The sequence below is a fragment of the Misgurnus anguillicaudatus genome, chromosome 21, assembly GCF_027580225.2.
Source record: "Misgurnus anguillicaudatus chromosome 21, ASM2758022v2, whole genome shotgun sequence".
Classification (NCBI taxonomy): domain Eukaryota; kingdom Metazoa; phylum Chordata; class Actinopteri; order Cypriniformes; family Cobitidae; genus Misgurnus; species Misgurnus anguillicaudatus.
In genome coordinates this window covers 64,575,066-64,602,512 of record NC_073357.2, presented here as the reverse complement: position 1 = coordinate 64,602,512, position 27,447 = coordinate 64,575,066, and the positions used below count along the sequence as shown (strand labels likewise).

The following is a 27,447-nucleotide window of genomic DNA, read 5'->3' as shown; positions in this document are numbered from 1 at the left end:
GTGTCACATTCTGAAAACTTCTGGAGAAATCTTTAAACAGACTATTAAGTTTTACACCAAATCGTTGATTCTTAAACTTTTCGGCATGCAGCCCTTCTCATGACCAAAACAATGTCAAACTTTGAACAATGTCAAAAATTCATGAGCAAAACAATTTTAAACTTACATTTTGAATGGGCTTTTGCTGATCGTCACACAAACAAACTGGAAAACAGGTCTCATTGCTTCTGCTTGTGGAGAAAATGTTTACAGCAGCATGAACTGATGGCAATGTTAATAAACTAAACTTCTCATAGACGATCATACAATATAGCGGCACAAATCAACATCCGTACACAACCAGCACGCGTGAATAACTACAGAAATCACTCTGATTAACCATGTCAAGTAATTATATGTCCACCCTGCCTGCCATACAGCGTGAAAGATACATCCACAAACTTAATTTGGTCAATTTAAAAACATGTTCCTTCATTCTCCCAGCAACAAACTGGTATAAGTTAACAACCATACCCAGTGGCCAGAGGCGTCTTACCTGTTCACTTACCCCTACTGTACCTCATCAAGTCAACAGCTGAGATATCAATGATTTTTAAATATGAAGTAAACATCTTGATGCCTTTATATTCAGAGTACTTCATGCACTTTTCTGTTCAGCTATACAACTAGCCTGGTTTAGCTTTAAAAAGCATCAAACGCAATTCATGATTTTTCAGCAAGATGATGGATGACGATGGCAGGCAACCTGGGCTAGTTGATAACACACACCAGCAGTTATTTATCTAAAATAACACAATGATCATGATAGGTTGTAAAATATTGGAGTTGTGGGAAGCTTACATAACTTAAACTGTATGTTTTCATTTTATTTATTATGAACTGAGAAAAAGGAAAAATAACACAAATAAATATCAAATTACCAAAATGCTCAACTCATTCAAAAAAGGGTTAGGTAGAAGCCCTAAGCTTATTAAATCCTATGCCCAATAATCACAGTACCTATTAAAAATCAAACACAGCTTTTAAAATATTTTTAAACGTTTTAAGGTTTGTTTAATATATATTGTTCAATAATGTTCAGCCTGTCTGTGAAGAGTAAACCACACAACTCTTTGGCACGTTATAAGGTTAGTCTACTTCCTCGACCTGATCTGATACTGTAACCCCAAAAGTGGATGTGAATCTGTTCAGAGACATTTGACGATGTTGCGCCGGTTATGAGTATTTAACTACCGAGTTTGATGTTTTTATTTTTGTTGCATTTATTTCGTTTTAGTATTCAAATGTTAAAGAGAATTGATATTTTATAGTTGAATTATCAATCTGTATATGTGGTAAACATTGGCTGTGCTTATATTTGGTGTCTTCTTCAGACATCTCTATATTATTGAAGCACACAAACCTGAAGTGATGTGACCCGTTTCATCCAATATTGAAGTTTGTTGTGTAAAAACATATTTAATTATACAATGTAGTGCTGTTGGTTATAGCTTAACCATCTCATGACTCCCAGTTAAAGAAGCACTGCACTTAATGAATTCCTCAAGCCTTTCTGTCCTAAGCTGAAGTTTTTCTAAATGTTTTCATTTATTTTAGATATAAGTGCATGCATGATTCTAGTTATTATTTTTAGGATTATCACATCTAGGGTGCATGTTTTCTGCAGGAAACCTCATCCCACACTGAACTGATTCAGAGTCAGTTCAGTCCAGATGTAAAGGTGTCATGTGTGGAGTTTCTACAGTATCTGCTCTTGCTGTTGTCCTTGGATTTCAGTGTGGAACAAATGAAGAGCCTGAGAAGCCGAATCTGTCCAGTGGATGAGCTCCAGCAAAACTCGATAGGCCCAGAGTTTAGAGGCGAAACTACCCGAGCCTTCCACTTCATCCTCACCCTGTAAATCACAGAATTGAGAGCATCAATTAAACACTGATGTCTACAGCCATGAAATAAAACTAATGACCGATGAGTAGTTTTAATTCTTTCAAAAAGGAATTGAGAATATTTAGCGTCGTCTATATTCTATAACTTCTTCATTTCATACGAACTCACAAAACCACAATCCTATATTCATTTAAAACCACTCGTATTCAGTTACATTACACACAAGCAGATTTTCAACAGAGTCTTGACTGCGTTTGTCCTCAGGGTTTCCCCCACACATCAGGATTTCTGATCGTAAATATTAAACATGTTGCCACCGTCCGGCGTTTTTTTGGGAAAACATTCCAGGATTTTTCTCCATAAAGTGGACCTCAACAGTTTACAGTTTCAATGCAGCTTCAAATGATTCTTCTATGGTCTGTACACATTGCATATTAATTCGGTTGTCACTTCACCTTTTAATGCTTAATCCTGTCTGTACACACACACTTCAGTCATTTACGGGACTGACAACCGCATTCTACAAACGAATGAACTCCTGCAAAATACAGGTGGTGACAACTGCATTAACAGAACTTCTGCATAGTGTGTACATAACCGAACTGAACAACTAGTTAATAAAGTGTTTAAACGTGCATCATAGACATGACAGGTCTTTCTTCTGAAAAAATAAATGCCTAGAAAGGGAAAAAGTCTTCTGTATGGCGGTGCCTAGAAAAAAAATGACAGAGGAACGAGCGTTTGCTGACTGTTGCCAGATCTTGCGCAAAAAGAACAGCAAAGAAAAATAAATCCAAATGCTTTACCTCAAAGATCAAAATATTGGGACCGGCACCTTCACACTTTATTAACACCAAAATCTTGATTGCTTCATGAGCCAAAAGCCATAAACATTTATGCGCCAAAATGGTATGTAGGTACAAAAAAGAAGAGGGCCTGGCAACACTACAAGAAAGCGCACTGTGAAGCAGCCTCACAAAAGCGTACAATACACAACGCCAAGATGGAGGATTATTGCAAAACATAGCGCTGTTAAATTATTTTGGTCAAAGCTGTGAGTGCTATGGTTATCTAGTTGTCAATCATCACATTTTCAGGAGTGAGTCTTCCGTGAGTTCCGTACAGACATGAAACGAACATTTAGGGGATTCACTCCCGCATTTAAATGCGTAAGAAGTTGTGGATTAAAAGTGCTTTTTTTTGCTGAAAATGACAATGGTTTTGTTAAATAACACTCTCGTTGGGATCCTTCAGAGCCCTTTGACGCTCTGCATTGAAACTGTAAACTGTTGAGGTCCATTAAAGTAATAAAGTGACAAGCTTGTCAAGTATGCAATGCATGCTTGAAATGTGACCTCTGCATTTAACCCATCCTAGTAGTGAATGCACACACACACACACACACACACACACACACACACACACACACACACACACACACACAACTGGAGCAGTGGGCAGCTATACCAGCACCCGGGAGAGATTAGGTTTAAGGTGCCTCGATCAAACACCACAGTCTAAACCCACCGACCATGAGCCTCAAACCGACAACTCTCGGGTTACAAGCCCCAAATAGAGGTGATCACCCTTTTGTGGTCAGTTATGGAATAGCCTTCCAGCCTACATCAGATCCTCCCAAACTTTGCCAACTTTCAAATCTGCTGTCAAAACTTAATTTTCTCCACGGCTTTCAATATCATTTGACTCATATTGGTATCATTATCTTTTGTTACTAGATTTGTTAATTAATTTATTATTTTTTATCTTTGTTTTATTTGTTTCTTTAGTTTTTGGTGTTATTCTTGTCTAGTCTCTTTTAACCTTGTAAAGCACTTTGGTCAACTCTTGTTGTTTTTAAATGTGCTATATCAATAAACTTGTATTGTATTGTACAAAGTTTCACCGATCATTAGAGAGACAGCCCGAATAGGGAGAGACAGAACATGTGATGTAGTCGATGCGTGAGAGGGATTGGAGGTTAGTCATGACAGAGCTGAAAGCGAGTAGCAGTGAATTAAACTTGGTTTTAATGGAAACACTGCACTGCAATAGAGTCTAGAAATAACCAAGACCTGGACATGAAATGTGCATCATGTTCAGTTAGATAAGACTTGATGTTGAACAGTTGTGATGATCCGCTGTGAAACCTTTCCATAATTGAACATTTACATAGAAACATTGTTTACATTTAATTGGCTGACACTTTTACCTGAAGTGACCTACAATTTTGTGAGTATGTGTAACTTTTTGCACTGCCAATGCAAAGCTGCAGGAAGATTTTATATAAACTATTGACATTCATCAACATCAACATCACTGCTTGAATCTTTAGAGGATGAAACTGTGGTTTAGTTGTTTAGTAGCAATGCACATTACTCTTCATGTGTGTACACAGACTGACAGGTTATGATAACTGCTAAACATGTAGCTGCCAAGCCAAATAAAAACATCGTCCGTGTTTATTCAGAGGAGCTTCTAGATAAAAATACAAACATTTACACACCCACGCTGTGGTCAGTTTTGGGTGTTAGAGAGCACTAAAATAAAGCTACTTAACACCACCTCACCCAGATCCAAGAAAAGCTTGTTTGTATCCACAGGAAAGTTCATTTCAACAACACCTTCATTTCTTTACATCACATCTCATGCAGAAGACACTCTAAAAGTGATTAATAAAGTTACTTCACTGCATCTTTTATTAGTGTGACATGAAGGAATGATCTCAGATCCCTCGCCAACCTCATCATCAGTCAATATAGGAGAAGACTCTTAGAGCTCTTATTTATTTAGCACAAGTATTTACTAAAAGGGTGCCAATCATTATGGCACACACATATTTAACAGAGATTAATTGACAAAACTCTGTTGTGTTCCCCACTGAAAAATCCAGCCAAGACCAGCATAAGCTGGTGAGTTGGTTTTAGCTGGTCTCCCAGCTTGGTTTTAGCTGGTATTGCTGGTGTAGAAAGCTGGTCTAGCTGTGTTTTGGTCACTCTTTAAGCTGGTCTATAGCTGGACTTAGCTGCTCAGGCTGGAGGACCAGCTTAGACCAGCTACTGCCACCTTAAACCAGCTAAAACCAGCTAACAGCTTATGTTGGTCTTAGATGGATTTTCCAGTAGGGTTTGCAATAGTTGAGAGGTTTTTTGTTAATATTTTGAGCAAAAGATCAAAAGGTTAAACAATAAAGAATTTTTTTTCACAGCCTTTTTTGCTTAAATTTACCAAGGGTGTCAATATGAGTGTTGATCTATGTGTGTCGAGTATATTGGAGTATGTTGAGGGAAAAGAAAGTGTGGTGCTGGAAAGTTTGATCTGTTTGATAATTTGTTACATATCAATGAATAAATCTTTGTACAGAAATCTCTGATGGCATGGTTTTAACTCTTTCACTGCCATTGATGAGTTATCTGACAAGTTATCTCATCAATTAAGAGAAAACACTTCCTTGCTAATGACGAGTTTTACAGCAATCCATATTTCCGCTATTATCCACCAGGGGTCGCTCTTACCCAACTTATAAAACATTAAAGCATCCACTGATCCAAAAACAGTAAAAACTCTGTGTATGTTTTGATCATCAATCTGAATCTGATCTCTAACAAAAGTGCAATTATTTCAGCTTTTTGCTCAAAATATTAACAAAAAAACTCTCATTTAAAAACAAACTATTGCAAACACAACAGAGTTTTGTCAGTTAATCTTTGTTAAATATGTGTGTGCCACAATGATTGGCACCCTTTTAGTAAATGCTAAATAAATAACAGCTCTGAGAGTCTTCTCCTATATTGACTGATGATGAAGTTGGTTTGTATTTTTGAAGAAACCTTCCCATATTTGAGAGGTGATAAAAAGAGAAAAAATGAAGACAGAATGAAACGTATGTTTGTTTAAAAGCAGAGGGTCTGATCTTTCATTTTAAATTATTGTATGTTTATATATTTAAAGAAGATTTAAAGCATTAAACTTTTGTAAAAAATCCTGGTGCTGGCTGGCAACTTTTGGACAAAATGCTGTCAGGGAAAGAGTTAATAGGAAAATAAAAGAAGTGTAATCTTTTAGTTTACTGTAAGTTAATCACTGAAACGATTTGTACAGTTTTACTGTAGCCTCAATGCAACTGCTGTTGGGGTTTTTGGAGAGGCCGGTTGCTTACTGGAAAAGGGATTTAGGATTTAGTGCTGCATGCTTGCCAAAGGTTTGATGTTTATCTCTGCTTCTATGTCAGCTGCAGTCAACCAAAACAATGTAGCAAAGAAATACAGAGAGAGAGAGAGAGGCGAGCAATGTGTCTGATTCAATGTGTAAATGCCTAAATGAAATGGGTTTGTAAAGAAACGCAGGCAAGTAAATAATGAGATGATTTTCATGAACCGGTACTTTCAAAGATCACCTGATCAATTTTGCATGTTGAACATTAAACTTCTCCTCCTAAAGCCTTTATATAACGTGTGGCGAAAGCGTGCGTGTGGTGTTTGCCAGCAGGTCACAGAGACAGTCACAGTACCTCTGCACACTTTATTTCCGATGAAGGCGGACAGCCACCTTCTCCATTTTCCAGCAGAGCTCCGGTACTGTGGACGAGATGGCCGAGTCGGTCCTTCACGGCCTTCCGAAGAGTTTCGTACTCGCCTTCCAGTTCTTCACCCATTTCCTCCACCTCCCGGCTGATCAGGCACTCCAGAAGCTCCACGCATCTCCTCAGGGCGGAGTGGACATGGCCCACCTGCTCGGCTGTGGTCAGGTCCTCGGGGCAAAGGTCGAGAGTAACCAGACGCTCCTCACCCGAGACATGATGAGATAGAAAGTTCTCTCGCTCTTTCTGAGAAGGAGACAAAGGTTGTAATTAGTTATTGCTGGAAAAGTTCAGCGTTTATGGAAAGATTAGTCATGTGGAGCGCCCACTTCACGTTACTCTTAATGTCTGATGTCATCCCTCTGTTCCCACCTGTAATTAAGGAAGGTCCCACTGAATCAATTTAATGATTCAGACCCATAAATGCATTCAAATTAAGTATAAATTGCAGGGAGGACTGCCTTACATGCGTCACAGGTCTTTGCTGAAGGGGGCACAGACGAACACTGCACAACTGTGCATGGACAGGGTATCACAAAAACAAAAAACTTCCCAAATTGTTTCAGGCTTTTTGGGGCAAATTCATGCATCACTTAATATAGGCAGTTGAATTAAAGGGATCGTTAACCCAAAAATGAAAATTCTGTCATCATTTACACTAGGGCTATAACGATTTATCGTGCAAATGCGCGTTTTCTCAATGAATGAATTTGAATAAATTACGGTGAAATGCCGCCACATCCAAAAGCCAGGGGGTGCTCTCGTGCAGAAACTCCATTTGTGCCACAGAAGAAGTAGTATTACAAACGCCATTCCAGGAAATGTCTACAGGAATATTTATATCGCTGTTCTTCAGATTGTTTCAGGTATTTTCATGATAATAAAGAATATTTTGAATGATTTTAGATTGATAACAGACTTCTTACTGACCAAAACGTCATAGTACACGCACAAGCTGCGCATGAAACACAGAATCGCGATGCTGTTTCGATTTTAGACAGGTCTTTGTAAAGGGACATGACATATATGGTTACAGCCCTATCATTTACTCACTCTCATGTTGGTACAAATCTATATGAATGTCTTTGTTCTGATGAACATAAAGGAAGATATTTTGAGGAATGTCTGGAACCAAACTGTTCATGAGTCCCATTCACTTCTATAGTAGGATAAAAAGAATATGGAGTTCAATGGAGTTTCTGATCGGTATGGGTACATACAGTGACGGACATACCTGTGAGGACATATTTATGAATAAAGACATTGCTTTTGACTAATAAAATACTCAAAAAACTGACATTGTCCCAATAAAAGAGTTCATGTTCAAGTCTTTTTGGTCTTTACAGATAAATACTCATGTCAAAATAACTGTCTTCTTAGTAAGTAATTGGTTATTGTATGTTTTAAACCAACGTTAACATGTTAGTGCACTCAGTCTTACAGGTATGTCAAATAAACAGTAGATTAGTTGACCTGTTGACGTCTCTGTCATTAAAATTTATTATAAATATCAAAAGAAGAGGAGAAAAATCTCACTCACTGCTCTTGAATGACTAACTTCTGTAACTTTGTTAATAAAGATGGTAAAAAAAAATGGACTGCATTTATATAGTGCTTTTAACAAGCGCTTTACAATTTGCCTCACATTCACCCGTTCACTCCCACATGCATACACCGACGACGGTGTAAAGATGATTATCCATATTTATTTTGTAATAGTTACTTTTCTTTGCCAAAAACCTTTGTGTTGAGCTCTGCTATTTAAAGTAGGTTTAAGGTTTATCATGAAGTTTAGATTTCATGAACAACTCTTACCAAAGTTACTGCAGTTAACATGAGATCTTTACTTTATTAACAGATGTGATGAGAGAAATAGAAAAGATTTAAAATTAGTCTATACATAATTCATGCAGGAATATTTAACTAATGTGGATTAATGTGAAGTAATCAGCAAACATAAGATTTATTCATGTTTTTTGATACAGGGTTATACATTAGGGCTGCACGACATTGATTCCCTGTTGAATGCTTTTTATTAGCTATTTTTAAAAACCATTTAGATATACTGAAATAAACAGGTAATACATATTCACTTGTCTCTACTTCTGCCATATTTATTTTCCGCTCGCTGTTTTGAGCTGTTAGGATCACTTTTGCGCGGTATAAGACCTACTTGGCGAGTATTTAGCGAGGCCCCTTCTGATTGGTCTAATTTGGACTATATAAGCATGCAACATACAAATAATAGACACATAAAATGTAAATGACTATAAATCCCCTAAAGTAGCCCTGACCACCCCATTTATAAAATTCTAGTTACAAACATCCTTTGTGTTCATCAAAACAAAGACACATACACAAGTCCGTAACAACATGAGAATGAGCAAATGATGACAGAACGGGTGATAGTTTGGGTGAACTATTACTTTAAGTTCCTGTAGCTCAACTGATAGAGCATTTCGGTAAGATCGATTAAATGTACAGCTCATAATGCCCTGGAAGTTATTTTGGATAAAAGCGTCTTCCTAATGTGTAAATGTAACGTGAATGTTATTGATGGGGACGCTTTGATCATTCGGCAGTAGATTGCATTGATTGATCATTGCATTAAATGACTCGATCGGTACTCGCTTAAATTACCCATGAACCCATCTTTCTGTTTACTTTTGTCATCATAGGGCTCCTAAATGCGGCCGCAATATATAACCCGTTGCTCATGTGCGACCTGCAGATTTGGATTTCTCTGTTTGCCTTTACAGAGAGATGTGTATTTTCCTAGCATGCAGTGTGACGCGTCTTCACATCTCCATCAAACAGCGTAGACTACATATATTGCTGACATTGCATCTTCATGCCGAAAGTTTTTTTTTTTTGCATGCTTTTTTTGACAGTTTAAACTTTCATTTTTCATTTACTTTCATTTATCATTTTTTCATTTACTCGCAACTGCTCGTCCATGTTGTGCACACCCGATGCACAGACACGGACACAGCATGTTATTCAGCACGAGTACAGAGCAATGATCTCATTCACGTCTTAAAGCTACAGTAACCCAATTCATCTCTCAATAAAATCACTGTCTGCTTTTCACTAAAGAACTTTTACGAATGCGTGTATATTTAATTCATACAGTAAAGACTGTGAAGCGTTTTATTTTCATTAATTTTATCAGACATAAGCCTTTTTGAAGAGAAATTATATTGCTCTGTGTAGAATTAATGTTTGTTGTGCTTACTTAATTGATTCTCTTTTAAAACAATAATATACAGTGGGGCAAAAAAGTATTTAGTCAGCTACCAATTGTTCAAGTTCTCACACTTAAAAAGATGAGAGAGGCCTGTAATTTTTGTCAAAGGTACACGTCAACTATGAGAGACAAAATGAGAAAAAAAATCCAGAAAATCACATTGTCTGATTTTTTAAGAATTTATTTGTAAATTATGGTGAAAAATAAGTATTTGGTCAATAACAAAAGTTTATGTCAATACTTTGTTATATACCCTTTGTTGGCAATGACAGAGATCAAACGTTTTCTGTAAGTCTCCACAAGGTTTTTACATATTGTTGCTGGTAGTTTGGCCCATTCCTCCATGCAGATCTCCTCTAGAGCAGTGATGTTTTAGGGCTGTCGCTGGGCAACTCAGATTTTCAACTCCCTCCAAAGATTTTCTATGGGGTTGAGATCTGGAGACTGGCTAGGTTACTCCAGGACCTTGAAATTACTCTAACGAAACCACTCCTTCTTTGCCCGGGCGGTATGTTTGGGATCACTGCCATACTGAAAGATCCAGCCACGTTTCATCTTCAATGCCCTTGCTGACGAAAGGAGGTTTTGAGTCAAAATCTCACGATACATGGACCCATTCATTCTTTCCTTAACTCGGATCAGTCGTCCTGGTCCCTTTGCAGAAAAACAGACCCAAAGCATGAGGTTTCCACCCCCATGCTTCACAGTAGGTATGGTGTTCTTTGGATGCAACTCAGCATCTTTCTCCTCCAAACACAAGAAGTTGAGTTTCTACCTAAAAGTTATGTTTTGGTTTCATCTGACCATATGGCATTCTCCCACTCTTCTTCTGGATCATCCAAATGCTCTCTAGCAAACTTCAGACGGGTCCGGACATGTACTGGCTTAAGCAGGTGGAAACATCTGGCACTGCAGGAATTGAGTCCCTGGCTGCATAGTGTGTTACTGATGGTAGCCTTTGTTACTTTGGTCCCAGCTCTCTGCAGGTCATTCACTAGGTCCCCCCGTGTGGTTCTGGGATTTTTGCTCACCATTCTGGTGATAATTTTTACCCTACGGGATGAGATCTTGCGTGGAGCCCCAGATCGAGGGACATTATCAGTGTTCTTGTATGTCTTTCATTTTCTAATAATTGCTCTCACAGTTGATTTCTTCACACCAAGCTGCTTACCTATTGCAGATTCAGTCTTCCCAGCCTGGTGCAGGTCTACAATTTTGTTTCTGGTGTCCTTTGACAGCTCTTTGGTCTTGGCCATAGTTGAGTTTGCATTCTGACTGTTTTAGGTTGTGGACAGGTGTCTTTTATACTGCTAACAAGTTCAAACAGGTGCCATTAATACAGGTAACAAGTGGAGGACAGAGGATCCTCTTAAAGAAGAAGTTACAGGTCTGTGAGAGAAAGAAATCTTGCTTTTTTGTTATTGACCAAATACTTATTTTCCACCATAAATTGCAAATAAATTCTTAAAAAATCAGACAATGTGATTTTCTGGATTTTTTTCCTCATTTTGTCTCTCATAGTTGAAGTGTACCTATGATGAAAATTACAGGCCTCTCTCATCTTTTTAAGTGGGAGAACTTGCACAATTGGTGGTTGACTAAATACTTTTTTGCCCCACTGTACCTGATTAAACAATATAACATATAAGGCAATAGTACTTTATCTAGAAAAAGCGTTAACAGTTACAGTTATTAAAGAGAGCACATATCAGCTTGAAGATTCGGTATCGGGCATTGGTGTCGGCCGATCACAACAATAAGAAATCACTTCTCGGTATCGGATGCAAAAATCCTGATCGGAGCATCTCTAGTCATTAAGACAGATGAAGTGATCTTCTAAAGCCACAAGCAAAAATTCACACGGTACGAGATAATACTCTTAAGACCTCCATAAATGTTGGTTTATTTGCAATAAGGTGAAAGGTAGTTAATGCAGACCACAGTGTTGTGTGTGTGGCCTGTAAACCTGGCAGCGTTCAGAACAGATGTTTGTATATTTCTGTATGTTACTGTATTATAATTATGTTAGTTTGTCAAATTATGCTTTAACACTTATTACAATTACTCACAGTTATGGTTAAAGATTTGGTTAAGTCCATAGCTATTAAACAGCATGTAACTAGTCCTGCATCATGAATGATCCTCAGGGTTTCTGTGGTGAGCTGTTAAAATCAAAGAAAGACCCAATCGAGAAAGCAGACACATCATCATCATCATCATCACTTCATCAAATAAACTGTGTAATAATGTGTGATGTGAGCTGCCATTAAACAACCACAGCAAACAACATCTCAACATACATGAATAAAGGCTACCAGTGATAAACAAACACTCAAACCTGCTGAATATAAACAACTTAAACCTGTCAACAGTGCTGCAGTTGGGATTTTAGTCTGGTCAAGCTGGTTATTGGCCTGTTTTAATCCCGGTTGCACTTGTCATTCGGTCAGACCTGACAGATCACCACACCAGCAGTCCACTCTTAACTAGTTGAATCTGTCCTTTACCGTCATCGGCGAAATAAAACGTTAGTATCGTTATATATGTCAATAAGTTAGTCATTATGTCTGCAGCGTGATTGGCAGTAACAATGATGTCATCGTCGCGTTTACTCACGTAGAGCTCGAGCAGACGCGTGCAGTCGCGGTGCAGTAAACGGGCGAGAGCTGCCGCTCGGTCCGCCGGTGGTCTCGCCTTAACGGGCGCGTCAGAGTCCGCCGTTCCCTCCATACAGTCCCGCTTCTGCTATACCGACGACGCTACTGCTGCCTTAAATATCACACACCGCGGGGAGCTCGCGTTCGTCCCGTGGGATACCGCACCATGCAGGGCGTGATGACGTCACCGACGCAGGTTCCGAGAAATTAAAAGCTCGCGCCTACAAACGACATCAGCAGCCGCCTCTTAATGCTGTATGAGCGCACACTGAACTGAGACCAGCTGGAGGGGTTGCCAATTGTTGTGTTAATATGCAGAAAGATTCCTTTACGAAAATCAAACATGGTTTTACTACATGGTTAACACAAATTACCGAAGGTTTTTTCAGAATTTAACCATAGTTTTATAATGACAACCAATGCTAAAAAAACATCATGATAAATAATACAGTTAAACAGTTAATAATCGTAAGAGATTTAAGCATGTTATGTCTGATATACAGTTTGCTCATCAACCAGGGCTGCCTTCAGCCCTGACAAAACGTTGCACAACGTTTATTAAACTGAAACGGTGGCATTGAACGCCCTGTTGTGATGACGCAAGAGTTGCAACTACGGTAGCTGAGAGGCCATTCTTTGTGTTCTTTTTTAAATGTTTCTGAAGCCTGATGAAATCGTTATAAATGTGTGTTTAATACTGTAAAATACCCTCGATGTTACAGTCACTGACCTTGCCGTCCAGAATGAAAGACAACATTCCAACTTGAACCCATTGAGCGAGCTGTCTCTTTACTATCGCGTGGTTTTATACATCTTGCCGCTGATTGGGCTGACATTTCTGACACACCCACCAAACAAGAGAAAACGCTTCTAAAACCTGTTGCATTCCGTTGCACACCGTTTCAAGGAAACATGTCGTTCAACCCGGAAACCGTAGCAAAACGTTGCGCACCGGTGTGAGATTGAACGTGCCCCTGGTAAGAAAACCAATAGACACCATCACAGAAATTCTATTGGTTTTATTGGGAATTGTATTGGTTCTAATTAAATATGGCCCAAAACACACTGTTGTGGTTTTAATTGTAAAAGCTAATGGTTCCTATTGGTATGGAAACCATTAGAATTGTCTGTAATGGTTTTATTGTTTTTTTTTTTCAGCAGAGTATTGATTTCAGTCACATGAACGTTTTTCTCAAGAGCCTCAGTGGCTAATGGTTATCTAAAATTATTAGCCACTTTAGCATTTTCACTGGCCACAACTTGATTTTATTTAGTTTTCTTGATGTAGCTAAATGTTCTATTCTTTCAAATGCAGATTGACCACCAGTGGTGTAGTCAGTGTCAGTCCTACAGTAGATGCTGCGGGGCCCTAAACAAACATTAAATGTGAGGGCCCCCTGTCGGTGCATTCATTAAAAAACCTTAATTGTTTCTGCTTACCCTAACCACATATCTTGTATTATCATACAGCTGTATAGACCTTTTGCATGTAGACATCACAGCAAGCTGTGTGCGCAATTTGGTGTTAGAATGACAGTGGAAAAGATTTATACACGCGTGAAGCGGTCAAGAAAACTCACTAGAAAAAGTTGTCTTGTGCTGTTGAGTGTCAGAATTGGAATGACAAAAAAAAGATGGCCTTCATTTTTATAAAATACGGTCATCGAAGACACCATTTGAAAATAAACGTAGGTGTTTATGGTTGCAAGGCCTTGACTGGAGTGATAAAATCATCCTGAATTCTATTAATAATTAGAATAAAAAATATATAAAGAAGATGTCCGGTGATCAGTCAAAGTCTGTTACTTCTATGTGTTTCTTATAATGTTTTCATTACGTAATGTTTATAATTTATTTAGAAAGATTTAATAGGTTATACAAAAAAGTGTATTCTATAATACCATTAATTAAATATTTCATAATTTGTCCGTTTTCTATTATTTCTTTTTACCTTATATCTTATAGCCTATGTCTTCTTGCTTTTTGTCCATACTGTTTGTTCTAAAATTATGATGTTTACAAACTGTATATTATATTCCCTTTCCTTAACCCAAACCCTAACCCCAACCATCACAGAAAACTTTATTGTACCTTAGATTTTCAAGAAACATCATTCTGTTTGATTTACAAGCTTGTTTCCTTATGGGGGCTTGAAATGTCCCCACAAGGTCACAAATTTATTGTTATTCCTATCTTTGTGGGGCAACACAACGTGATAATTACCAGGTACAAACACACACACACACACACACACACACACACACACACACACACACACACACACACACACACACACACACACACACACACACACACACACACACACACACACAATGGTATTATATAGTATACACAATAGTATTGGTCTTAATTTAGTGAAGTAGACCAGTCTCGAGACCGATTTCTGCTTTCTCTGACTCGTCTCAGACTCGTTCCTTCAAAGACTCGGTCTTGGACCACAGTGGGAGAGAAGGACTCGAAATTTCAGACAGAGTCCTCGAGACCAACACATTTTTTTATGTTCATATAAAAACCACCCATAACAATAATAAAAAAAAAATGTTGTGTTGACGGCCATTATTTGAAAATGACATCCCATGGTGCAATGCAAAGATACTGCCATCAGAGCCGTTTATTTATCTTTAGAAAAATAGGCAGAAGATGATGCATGTGGTAGTGATTTTTTAATGATAGTAAAAGCATAGTCCATATTAAGACGTTAAGACTGCTCCTCTAAATAATTCCAAATCTAGCTTAGTCTGTAGACTTAACTATTGATTATTAACTGGGGTGATATTAAATCATTAATATGAAAACTAACATGTTTTTATGGCCTTGATCTCGACTCGGTCTCAACTCAGACTTGCTTCCTCAAAGACTTGGTCTTGACTCGGACTCAACTGTATTTGAAAACCAACGGACTCGGTCTCGACCCTTCAAAAACTTGGTCTTGACTCGGACTCGGCATGGGCAGTCTCGTCCCCATAAATAGCTCTTATGGTACTTTAGCGATTCATACAGTAAAAATAATTGATTTACCAATAAAGAGCAATAAATTTACATTACATACATGCACACATCTCAGTAGCTATCAGTAGCACTTAAGGGAAACATAGAGGGGAACAGACTTTAACAGAATACAGCATCCATAACAATCACAGTTTAATGCTAAAACACTTCATACCACTACTGCATAACAAAACACATAATAGGTCTATATTATTAATAAATAAATACTTGCTGATTATAACACGAAACATACATTTGCTGCAAAGCTGTTTTGGTATGTGTTGTGAGAAGCACTAAAAATAAACCTGATTGAAGTTTAACTTCATTTGATGAATCAAATTAAATATAAACATGTAATACAGTAAGAGTTAAAGGATGTACCCCAAACCTGAACAAACTGAAAGACAAACACAAATGTGGTTTACTTTATTTAATGACAGAAATGATTCATTTCTTAAAATGACTTATCATAAAGGGCAAACAAAACCATTTTGAAATTTGATTTGTAGTATTATTTTGAAAACATTACACCGCTTTGTTTGGCAATACTAACAAGACTTTAAAATATTACAAACACATACCTTCATCTGGTTCCCTTGCATTCTTTGATGTAATAATAGAAACTTGCTGTGCCACCAGCACCACCTTACAAATATCAGTGTTGTTCCTCTAGAGGGAGACACAGAAAAGACTTTGATGATTATTCCAGATCAACACAGATAAGTGCTTAAGACATGAATATGAATGAAGAGTTTAACTATTAGTTTCAGGTTTAAAGCAGACAGAGTCACATCAGAAACTAAATCAAGCTCAAGTTTCCACCAGTTAAGAGCAAGACATACAGCTGAAGAAAAATAAGACACCATTTCAATGGTCCCTTGTTTTTAAGGAAAATTATCATTTTTGTTTGATTCTGTCAACTACAGACAACATTTTTGCCAAATTTAAAAAAAAGGAAAATTGAAATGGGGAATGACAAGATTCAGTGTTTTACGATCTTGAATACTGCCGAGAAAACGAGTTCAAATTCATTTCTCAACAACACAATACTGACATTTTTACATGTATTTTAGGAAAACAAATTTAGGGAAAAACCTATATGTTTAGTCACCTCTTTTATAGGTCTTGTTTTGCTCTCAGTCTTTTACATTCAACAGAAATTCAACAGACACTGGACTGAAATGATCACAATATATCTAAATGATGATTAAGTCAAAACTGGAGTTGTGTCTTACAGACATCACAAATGAAATTATAGCTCATCTATTGAATAAGAAGTAAAGGATTAAAGTGTTTGTAAAGAATTCTTGTAAAATCAGTCGTATATCATGAACTGAATCTGTGAAGCACGTAATAGAGGATTGAATGAGATGCTTTACCTGTAGATTCCTGTCAGCTTTCTATTTAAATGCCTCTGTGAGCTCTTCACAATAACACAGAGACAAAGAGACTGTCAATTCTCATTCAATGAGCTTTAAAACACAATACATGAGATCCTCCAAACAACCCTTTATAGAAGTGAGTGAGATACTTCTGCTTTACAAAACCTGTTTAGCTTTGATTATATTTAATTAAGTTACAGTAAGGACCAACCCATGACCTTTAACAATGACAAGAACATTTTAACACAATGTCAATGAAGCCAAACATCAACTTTGTCTTTTTTTATCTCACACAGGTCAATAATAAACAGCAAGTCAATAATTTGGATTTGGACATACTGAGCGTGGTCAAAATGTGATCAGACACAGTCTGCTTTCTTCATTTTAATGTAGAGTTTTTTAGTGAAATGTTTTGTCTTTTGACTATTTCAAAATCAAAATCTGAAACTATTTTAAAATGTGAAAAATGCATTTGAATTAATTGCAGTTCATCGTTTGCAGAATTTTTTTTTTAGTTTACATCATGTGTGTGTGTGTGTGTACTGTGTATAATAATTATGTATCTATAAATACACACACATGCATGTATAATTCTAAAAAAATATATATTTATATATTAAGCATTTACAGAAAATATTTACACAAACTGGTTCAATTTAGATTGTATGCATTTTAAGTCGCTTTAGATTAAATCACCTGCCAATGCATAAATGTACTGTAAATGTGATATTTATAGTGTGGGTGGCTCAGGTGTTTTTCTACAACAAACGTACCCATCAAGCCGTAAAAGCTGAAATCATCGACATTACAGAATGTTAAACAGCCTAACAAACAAAGTAAATAAGTTCACTCAACTTATTTTGTTTGGATATATTTGTGTTCATCCAACTAACTTTATTTGCTTTTCTTTAAATTTCCTTTTGAAATAAATATTTCTACCATAATGAATGACAGGAAGCACCAGTGAGTTTACAGCATGAGTATTTGCACATGATTTACTCTGTCTGCATAGATGACAGAATGCTATAAACATGCTCGTCCTGAACCAAAGTGAAACGCTCACACTTAACCACTATGATAACCCCCCAAAACTGCCATAAACCTCTAGAATAGACTATTGTAACTTGTTACTCGGGGGATGTCATGCAAATCAGGTAAACAGGCTTCAGCTAGTTCAAAGCCCATTTCTGGCATCTTTACACTGGCTACCAGTCACATATCGCATATAATCACCTACAAAGCCTTAAATGGTCTAGCACCTTCGTATCTTACTTAATTAATATCAGAATACAATCCATCATGTACACCGCATGTACAATCCAACACCGGGGAGTCAGCCGACATTGGCTTAACTTAGCACCCTCTTCTGTTACATTAATAATATGCTCACTTGTAAAGTTTATTCTGCTGTTTTTTTCTACTTATATTGTCTGTTGATTTTTCTGTGTTTTCCCTGCTTAATGTAAAGCTGCTTTGATATACAACTGTGAAAAGCGCTATATAAAAATACATAACAGAAAACTTTTGAATTTTAACATTACAGAATAACAAACGATAACACATCCCCATAACTTTCATCTTAAAAACATACAGTTTAGTACTTAATTTTATATTCATTTGTCATAAGAGCAAAGCATGCTGGGAACTCAGTCCTCTTCATAGCTTCATCAATTATTCCTTACATAAATATCCTTACATAGCCAGTGAAAATTATTTATGTTGTCTCAACACGAATGGATTAAGTAAACTGAACAAGCAGTTAATGAGTTGAGTATTTTTTTTTAAAAGAAAAGATTAAATTATGTCAAAGAGTTACTTCAGTATTATGCATTGCAATTGTGTTCCCTAAACAAAACTAAAAAACTAAAACAAATGTGTAGCATTAAACTAAACTGCTTAAGCAAAACCAACAACCTTTAAATCATTTTTGAGTGTGAAGGTTAGGCAGGGCTCCATAATATGTGTGTATGTGTGTGTGTGTGTGTGTTTGTCCTTTGTGAAATATCAGTGGTGTTCCACTAGAGGTCGCTATAGATCCTACATGACAGGCCTATCAGCTCTTCATTACAATAATGATTCATTGTCTGAATATAATTCTGAGTGGTTTGTACCTATGAATTACAGAAGGTCCAAATTAACTCATAACTGCTTATTGAATGAATTTGAAACTATTTGTTTAAAGTCGGACAGGTGATGTCAGAAAGCAAATCAAGCCGTTCTTTGTCTTCATAAATAAATAAAATCATTTAAATGAGCAAATCGGCCACATTTATGAATAAAAGTTTCACAGAAGACGAATTGAAGAATGTTTTGTTGTATTTTGTATGTATAACCTGTATTAATTGTTTTGCTGTTTTCTTGTTGTTTTCTGGTCCGAAAACATCTGGCCAAAGGACTACAGTTGAAAATTAGCCAGCTAGCTAACACTGGCACATTCACCGAAATGTTGATTAATGTGTGTTGTCCTTTATAAATAAATAAATGAAAAATGAAATGAAAACATTGAAATGTTTTCTGTAAAGGATTCTTGTAAAATCAGCCGTATATGGTGAACTGAATCTGTAAAGGATTTATTAGAGAATTGAAAGAGATGATTTACATGTGGTTTCCCGACACAGCAATTATAATCAATTCTTTTCACTAATCCACACGAATAAATAAAGAAACTGTCAACTCTCATTCAATAACTTAAGCTGTAACACAATACATGAGATCCTTCAAACAACCCTTTATAGAAGTAAGTGAGATACTTCTGCTATAGAAAACCAGTTTAGCTTTGATTGTATTCAGTGAAGATGTGGTAAGGCCAACCTTTAACAAAGAATTTAGCACAATGTCAACAAAGCCAAACATCAACTTTGTCTTTTTTTCTCACACAGGTCACACAGGTCAATAATAAACAGCAAAGTCAAATGGATGATCCTGGTTTGAAAGAACATACTGAGAGTGGTCAAAACATTCAAATCTGTTAGTAAAGATGAATATTTTTCATGATAATAAAAAAAATGATTGAAGATTGAATGTTGAAATGAAGAATGACTGAGTATGGGTGTGTTTATATTTGGTGTGTCAGGAGTACACACATAAAAGAAACTTTCTATATATAAACTTTAGGTTACAAACAAAAGCCTGTGCGACTTGTCTTGGGTTTGTAACAGCAGGTTATGTGGACATAGATCAGCTTTCAATATATTTGTGAAATTTGCATTTATTTGGAGAGACTATAGCCATAGCAGAGTAGCTTTAAAAACATGAACACTCTTCTTTTGACTGTTTCTTGTTCCAGAGAGATTATATGCACGTGCGGGGTGCACAGAGACACAAATACATAGTGTGACATTTGAAATGCAATAATTGGGTGAATGTGCCTTCCACAGAAGATGATATTTATGTAAGGAATAATTGATGATGGCCTGTTAAATTATTCAAAAATAATGCACACACAAGTTGGTAATGTGGCACGACACAAAGCGGAGCATTATTTTTAATATTTTGAATTATTTTCTGACAATTTAACAATTTAATTTAATTTTATTCCCTACAATTTACACGAGGATGTGAAGACATTTTCAACCAGTATAACAAAAAAATGTTTCTGGACCAAATCACCTAGCGTGTAACATTAGTTCAGAATATTAAATCTCTAATCATTTTATTTTTGTTTCAGAAGGTACACATGCACCCCAATCCACGTCACATCAGCACACCTCTACTTCACATGTGATTCTGTGCTGTTAACAATGTCTGTTTACAAGTAAAAATGAGAATTAAAAACATTATTTCACTTCGTTTGTCTTAATAATGTTCATGACAATAAAAATGTACTTAAGACCAATACTATTAAAATGTCAAATCTAACTTTGTTTTTATGTTCTCACGTTTCCCACGGTTCAGCAGATCCCAAAAATCTGCATGTGTTTTTTTAGACACAACGTGATGTATTTTAAAACTACGTCAAACCCTGCAAACATTTCCACTCTCAGATCTTTTATCAGCGGAAGTTATTTACACACCTCCTGTTGAACATGTTAATCAGGTATTAACCCGACTGTTTTTAGCACAGCGTTGAAGCATGCCAGAAATGCACACCCATGAACACATTCCACATGCACACAGCGTTCACGAGCTCTTCTCATGTACGCTCTCGGCCAATTACACGACAGGGCGTGTCCAGCAGCAGCTTCTCTTGAATTATTATGATGAGATGTATTTCAATAAATAAATCTCTTATTCAATACAAGGAAGAGTTTGATTTTGCTGTCATTTATTGGGTAATTTAATACACTAGACTAGATGATTTATCATATACACTGTTATCATACTGTACATACATAATAATTATCATACATAGACTCATTGTCCTACAAAGGTGCAGCGTAACACTAGACAAGTTCAGAGTAGGGGTGAGCGGGGCACAAACTAACACGGGGTTAAGTGTAACACGGCTACTTGACACATTTCTACAGGGCTGAGCAATTTCTGCTTCTGGGCTTTTTCACTGACTGTCAGAAGATCTACGGTGAATCTGTGAAAAGTTTTGATGTGTTTTGGTTAAGATATTGAACAAAGAGTGTTTTGGAGACATGGAAGTACATTTCTTCATCTTATGATTTTTTTTATTTCTGAGTTGGGTGTCAGGTATTGCAGAACACGAACCCAAACGCAGACAACGATAGAAAAATACTAGACTTTATTAACAAAACAGAAAAACAAAACCCACGAGGGGGCAAAATGAAACACCAGCAAGATAAACAAAACAATGAATAAACTAGATCACTGGATCCCAAACATTTTCAGCGTGCGGCCCCCCTTGTGTACGGTGCATTCCTTCGGGGAATGTGTGGATATCTATTATAGGCAGATATATAAACAATATCCACCTTTAGTATATAGACAGAATTTGATTGAATTATTTGTGTTTCTTTTCTAGCAGGTGTTACAACAACCCCTCTGTTTGTTACAATGTAACGTTTGCACTCCTGACACTTTCTGTATAATTGTATGATAACGGTAGATCACACAAACAAACTTTATGGGGCGGTTTCCCGGACAGGGATTAGACTAGTCCTAGACTTAAACACTTTTAAGAGCTCTCCAAACTGAAAACAACTTTCACTTAGAGATCTTAAAATACATCAGGGCCCTTTGTTTTACTTTAAGATGCACACAGGTAATGTTTTTAGTAAGGCATGTTGTTTAAAACCAGTTATATTTCCTAATTAAACTAAGGCCTAGTCCTGGATTAAGCTAATCCTGGTCCGGGAAACCGGCCCTAAGTGTTCATTTGTAACATAGATGTGTGTGTTGATTGTGTAATAAAATTATTAACTTAAATATTTTTGCAATGATAGATAGATTTTTGCAATGAACTCAACATTTTTAAATAAATAATATTTATAAATTGTATTTAATCCAAACTTAAAAGTTTATACAGTATTTCATTGCATTTAATATTTACGTACACCAAATATCTGTAATTATTTGCTGTTTTTTTTTTGAGTTGGCTAAATGACTCATTTTATTTGAGTTTGTGGAACTCAAAGCGGTGAAATCCTTGAACACACATAAACTTTTAAGTTGAATAATCTTTTTTTCACAGGTTTGAGTACAATTCATTCATTTTAAAAGAGTACATTATACTGTCTGGGTTTACATTGTGCTTTAAACCAATATTAGCATTGAAGCCAAGAGGAAGCATTTTTAGCTGCCCACAATTCAGTCAAATTATTTTTTGTGTTAAAGTTTCTTGGAATCATAGGCTAATAAAAAACTATACTTTTAATTGTGTTGTCAATAAATCCTTTGACAAAAAGAAATCAAATGCCATTTGAGATTTGAGGCATGCCAGCAGAAATTTAAATGAATAACAACTAAATAGTTTCCAGTTTGAAATAGTTTACCGATGTCACCAAAAACCTGACTAAATGTTTTTCTTCAGGACAAATGTACCCAGTAAGTGCTACTTACACTATAGCCAAAGGCTCACTTGTGTAGGCTCAAGTGTCTTCAAGTGTGTCATTATACACTGTTATGTAAAGAATATCATTTGTTTCTGGAAACTGCTCACCCTCAGACAGGACTGAACAACATTCCAAACACATAAAACATTCATTGCGTAAAATGTCAAACGTCAAACATCTGAGATGGAAGGCGTTGCCAGAGTTTCGCCCCATCAAACACAACTTTCGTTTTGTAAAGCATCAGGCATAACGCGCATGCACATGAGCCACACCCGACCGCTGTGACGTCACGCATCCATCCACTCACGCACACTTTCGTAACTAACCATCATAAATATTGTTTAGATGACATTTAAACATCGGGTAAACACCACCTCTTCAGACAGACGCAAGGCTGAACTAAAATGATAGACAGCTGTTTGTTTGGCCACTTCGGGTCCTTTATTACAGTTGTTCTTTAACTTGGGGCCATTTTCCTCTGGGAGTTATGAGATGGTGCCAGGGGGGCCCCAGTTCATTTTGTAAAATACATTAATTTATTATTAATTCTGTGTAAATTTTGAAAAATAAATCTACTAAACAACAGTACATTGAATACTTTAAAAAGTTTTGTTTAATTCAAATTGTAAGATTTGAAATATTTTATGCCATCATTTTCTTTGAGGGGTAATGAAGGAATGCACTGTACACAATGAGCCGCACGCAGAAAAAGTTTGAGAAGCACTGCTTTAATGTCAACACCAGCCGACTCACAACGACACGTGTGGTGGACACATGAAGCTCTCTCTCTCTCTCTCTCTCTCTCTTTCAATTCTCCAATTTAAGTGTGCTTTATTGGCATAGACTGTGGATTCGTATTGCTAAAGCATTTACAGCTGGGCTGCATAAAAATAAAAGTGCAAATGAAAGAAAAAAAAGTATATAGTGCAACAGTAAAAGTAAAATAGTAAGTTATAAAAATAAAATAAAGGAGTAAGAACAAAGTAAAATAACAGAATAAAGCATATGTAAAGTAATATAAATATAATGGAGACATGAAGTCAGATCAGGGGTGCGTTTCCTGAACAATGACGTAACTCGTTGCTGAACGACCATAGTACGATATACATAGTCTTATCACGACTGTTTCCCAAAAGCATAGTAACTTTGTTGCACATTCGTCGTTTGAACCATGTTGGTTTAACAACATAGTTGATGATGTCACGTGGGAGGTGAAGTACTAATTAATCTGTGTAAATCGATTTAATGTCAGATTATTGCTGTAAATAACATATATTGCATTGGAAGACTGATTTTGTTATTGTGATTTAGTTATCTGTTGTTTATTTTTAAGATAATTAATTCATACGCAAGTTCTCTTTTACGTCACTCCTCCCAGGGATTCCCCAGGGTCTTAAAGCTCGTATGACTGTGCACATACGCAGTTTTCAAATGCAGCGCTTTAATTCTGTTTACAAACTTAAAGACGTAAAATTAAATTTTCATTTTTTAATTTTAGAATGATGGATATTAGACTGTACTACATGTTTTTTGCTTATTTTGTTCAACGGCATGATTAACGTAAGTCTACATATTATAATAACAAGGATCGATGCTTCTAACGACAGGTGAAGAGATGTTGTTCAAACCACACAAGTTTGCGATGCAACTTGCGAATGTTCGTTTGAACTATGGTTTCAGGAAACACGAAAGTTTGTCAGTAACGACGAAAATGACGACAGTAGTTGGCTAACATGCTTTTGGGAAATGCACCCCAGATTGATTTTCTCATGCAGACACATGTTGTGCTGCTAACACACAGCAGTCCTAACAGAAAGATCAATTTCTCAATGTTTGATAGATGTTTAAATGTCTTGTTTGTGCAGTGTAAGGAATCTCAGGTTTCAGAAGAAGAAGAAAACTGCAAACGTTCTCAGATATACAACAGATGTATAAATGAAAAGGTTTAATAACAGTACTGACACTTATAATACATTGAACTGTTTCCAATGTATGTGAGATATGACCTGATAGTATAAAGAACAGAGAAAGAAGGAAAGTTTAGAAAAAAGAAAGACATCATTGAAAACTAGCTTGACTTGATGGCCTGAACCCCAGAGCTCAGACGAAGAAGAAAAGCAGACAGAATCCACCGAGCTCATGGAGACCAACGCAAAGAAGAAGAAGAAGAAGAAGAGAAAGAAGCAAAAGGAAAAAGCCCAGAGCTCATGAAACCTTAACCTTTATCCCTTGACCATGTGACTAAACCTAACATGATAGATTCAAACTGACAAATCAGAAGATGACCTTTAACCTCCACTGTACGATACTTGATAAACGACCTGCCAACAGTCATGAGCACAGGAATGCAGATGATATCGGAAGGAAATGGGGGTTGTGACAGAGTAATAAATTCCTAGATTTTTAATCTTACAACAGTTGATATTTTGGTAGAAGGTTGTCGGTATATCCGTGTACAGTGGCGACACACAACCTCTCGTCCTGTAGCAGTCATGTCGTCTCTATAGTGAGTCTGGATCTGATCAAGATGGAGTCTGAAATCTCTCTTCAGGGTCAAATAACATTGCATTTTACTTTGTTGTTGTGTTTGAGTGATGTCATTTAGTTTGGTTAAGTTGATAAGTTGTTGTGGTTAATGAAACATCAGGAGGATTTATTTCTTTACTCAGCTCTTTATAATGATCTCTCATCGAGTCAGACGATGTTGGAACAGATTATAATACTTTATAATCTTTAAAAAAAACAAAACCCTGGCCTTTCTAGTCATTTAATCCTCCATCATTTAACCATTGTTAAGTGAATGTAAGACACACTGATGCACACCCACACACCACATTTGTATAAACAAAACCATTTATATACAGTACAGTATAGTGTGCAGTCCATTATAATCCTTACAGTTTAAACACAAATAAAATGATTTTAGCTTTCCTAACTTAGAGTCATTTAAATAATGAATGTCAATTTTAATAGAGGTTTCTTTTACACAATTAACCGCATACGTGTATTGAATTAGTATTGATTCAGTTGTGTTTGGTCTGCTGTCTGTTCTCTTGAAGCACTGCTAGACAGCATTTAAAGAAAGCACACGGATTGAGACTTAAACCTGTGCTGTAAATACATTGATCTCATAAATCTAAAAACATTTCCCTCAAGATGACTCGAGTGACACCTATGAAACGAAGGATGTGTGTTGTGAAAGAACTTAATGAGCTCTCTTTGTCTGAGAATGAAACGAGTTCACTTCTGAACAAAAATGCCTTTCTGTCGGTGAGGGTTTGGTATGAAAGATATTATCTGAATGTTGATTTCCTGGATGCAGATCAAACCTCATAGTCATGCTATATTTTACCGAACACACCCTGTAACCTAATTCTTTAATTGATTTATTTAGCTCGTTCTCACGTTACTAATGACAAGTCTATAATGGCTTTTCTTAGTGTCACATAGATTGAAATAAGCTTTACAATATTTTCATTTTAGATTGCCCAATTACATTTTTTTATTAATAAACGTTGTTGCTCAAATTGTTTTTGAAATGATGATTTATTTTTAAACTGTAATGTAGCAGAGGGGCATGTTGTCACAACAGCGGATATGCACCAACATCAGTGTCTCAACAAATCCAACATTTCTAGAGTAAAACAAACGCGTTACACTTCATAATAAGGTTTTGTTTGTCAGCATTAGTTAATGCACAATATACTGACATGAACAATTACATTGGCATTAACTAGCAATAACATAGATGAATAAATGCTATACTATATTTCTCATTGTTGTTGTTAACAAATAAAACCTTATTGTATAAAAGTGTTACCAATCAATGATTATCAGCTCAGGTGAGTTTGTAAAGGTAAAATCAGAGACTACTGACTGCGCACCAGTTAAATATTTAGCAGCTTTTATGTAAATCTCTTTTAGAAATGATCTTTGATGTTAGACCAAAATCTGGAATCAGTTTTTAGGATTTGTTTCTTTGTTTACAATGGTCTCTCTCACTTTCAGATGCGTTTGTGTTTTTGTGGCATTGGTGCTGAACATTGACAGAGTCTTCAGTCATGTGATCGTCATGTGAAAGCGCAGCATAAGACTGTGTCTGTAAAACATCTGTTTCAATCCAGTTTTTGGGGTGTATTTTATTACAATTCAAGTTTACATCTATAGTGCTTTCCACAGCTTTACAGTAGTGAATAAATATAAGTACAGCCTGTAGAGACAAAAGGAAAAATATACATTAGGAAAAGTCTGTGACAGAGTTTATAGAAGCACAAATCATCAATCATCTCTGGTAAATCTGTTTCTGTGTGACATTCTGTAAAATATAACCTTGACATGTTTAATATTGACTGCACTGTAAAAAATACTTTGCTGCCTTAAATTTTTTTGTTGAATCAACTCGGATTTACTCAACTCAACTCAACTTTTAATAATAATAATAATAATAATAATAATAATAATAATAATCATTTTTATTTATATAGCGCCTTTCAACACCCAAGGTCGCTTTACAAGGATAGTACAGGATAATCATATACAAACATGAAAGTCAACAAAATTAGCAGTCACTTACAAGAATAATGTAAAGGACAGAGAAAAAAAAAATATATAGACTAAACGCAGAGGAATAATATTCAGAGAAATAATGTGTTTTTAGGAGATTTTTGAAGGAGAGAAGGGTGTTTGCTTGACGAATATCTTGTGGAAGGGAGTTCCACAACCTAGGAGCCGC

The 27,447-nt window shown here is 36.3% G+C and overlaps 1 long non-coding RNA gene across 1 annotated transcript in view; it reads right to left on the bottom strand.

Moving 5' to 3' along the window:
• Positions 1-27,447, bottom strand: part of LOC141353140 (uncharacterized) — a 238,177-nt gene that overhangs the window by 1,901 nt on the left and 208,829 nt on the right. The gene's annotated exons all lie outside the window — the stretch shown is intronic.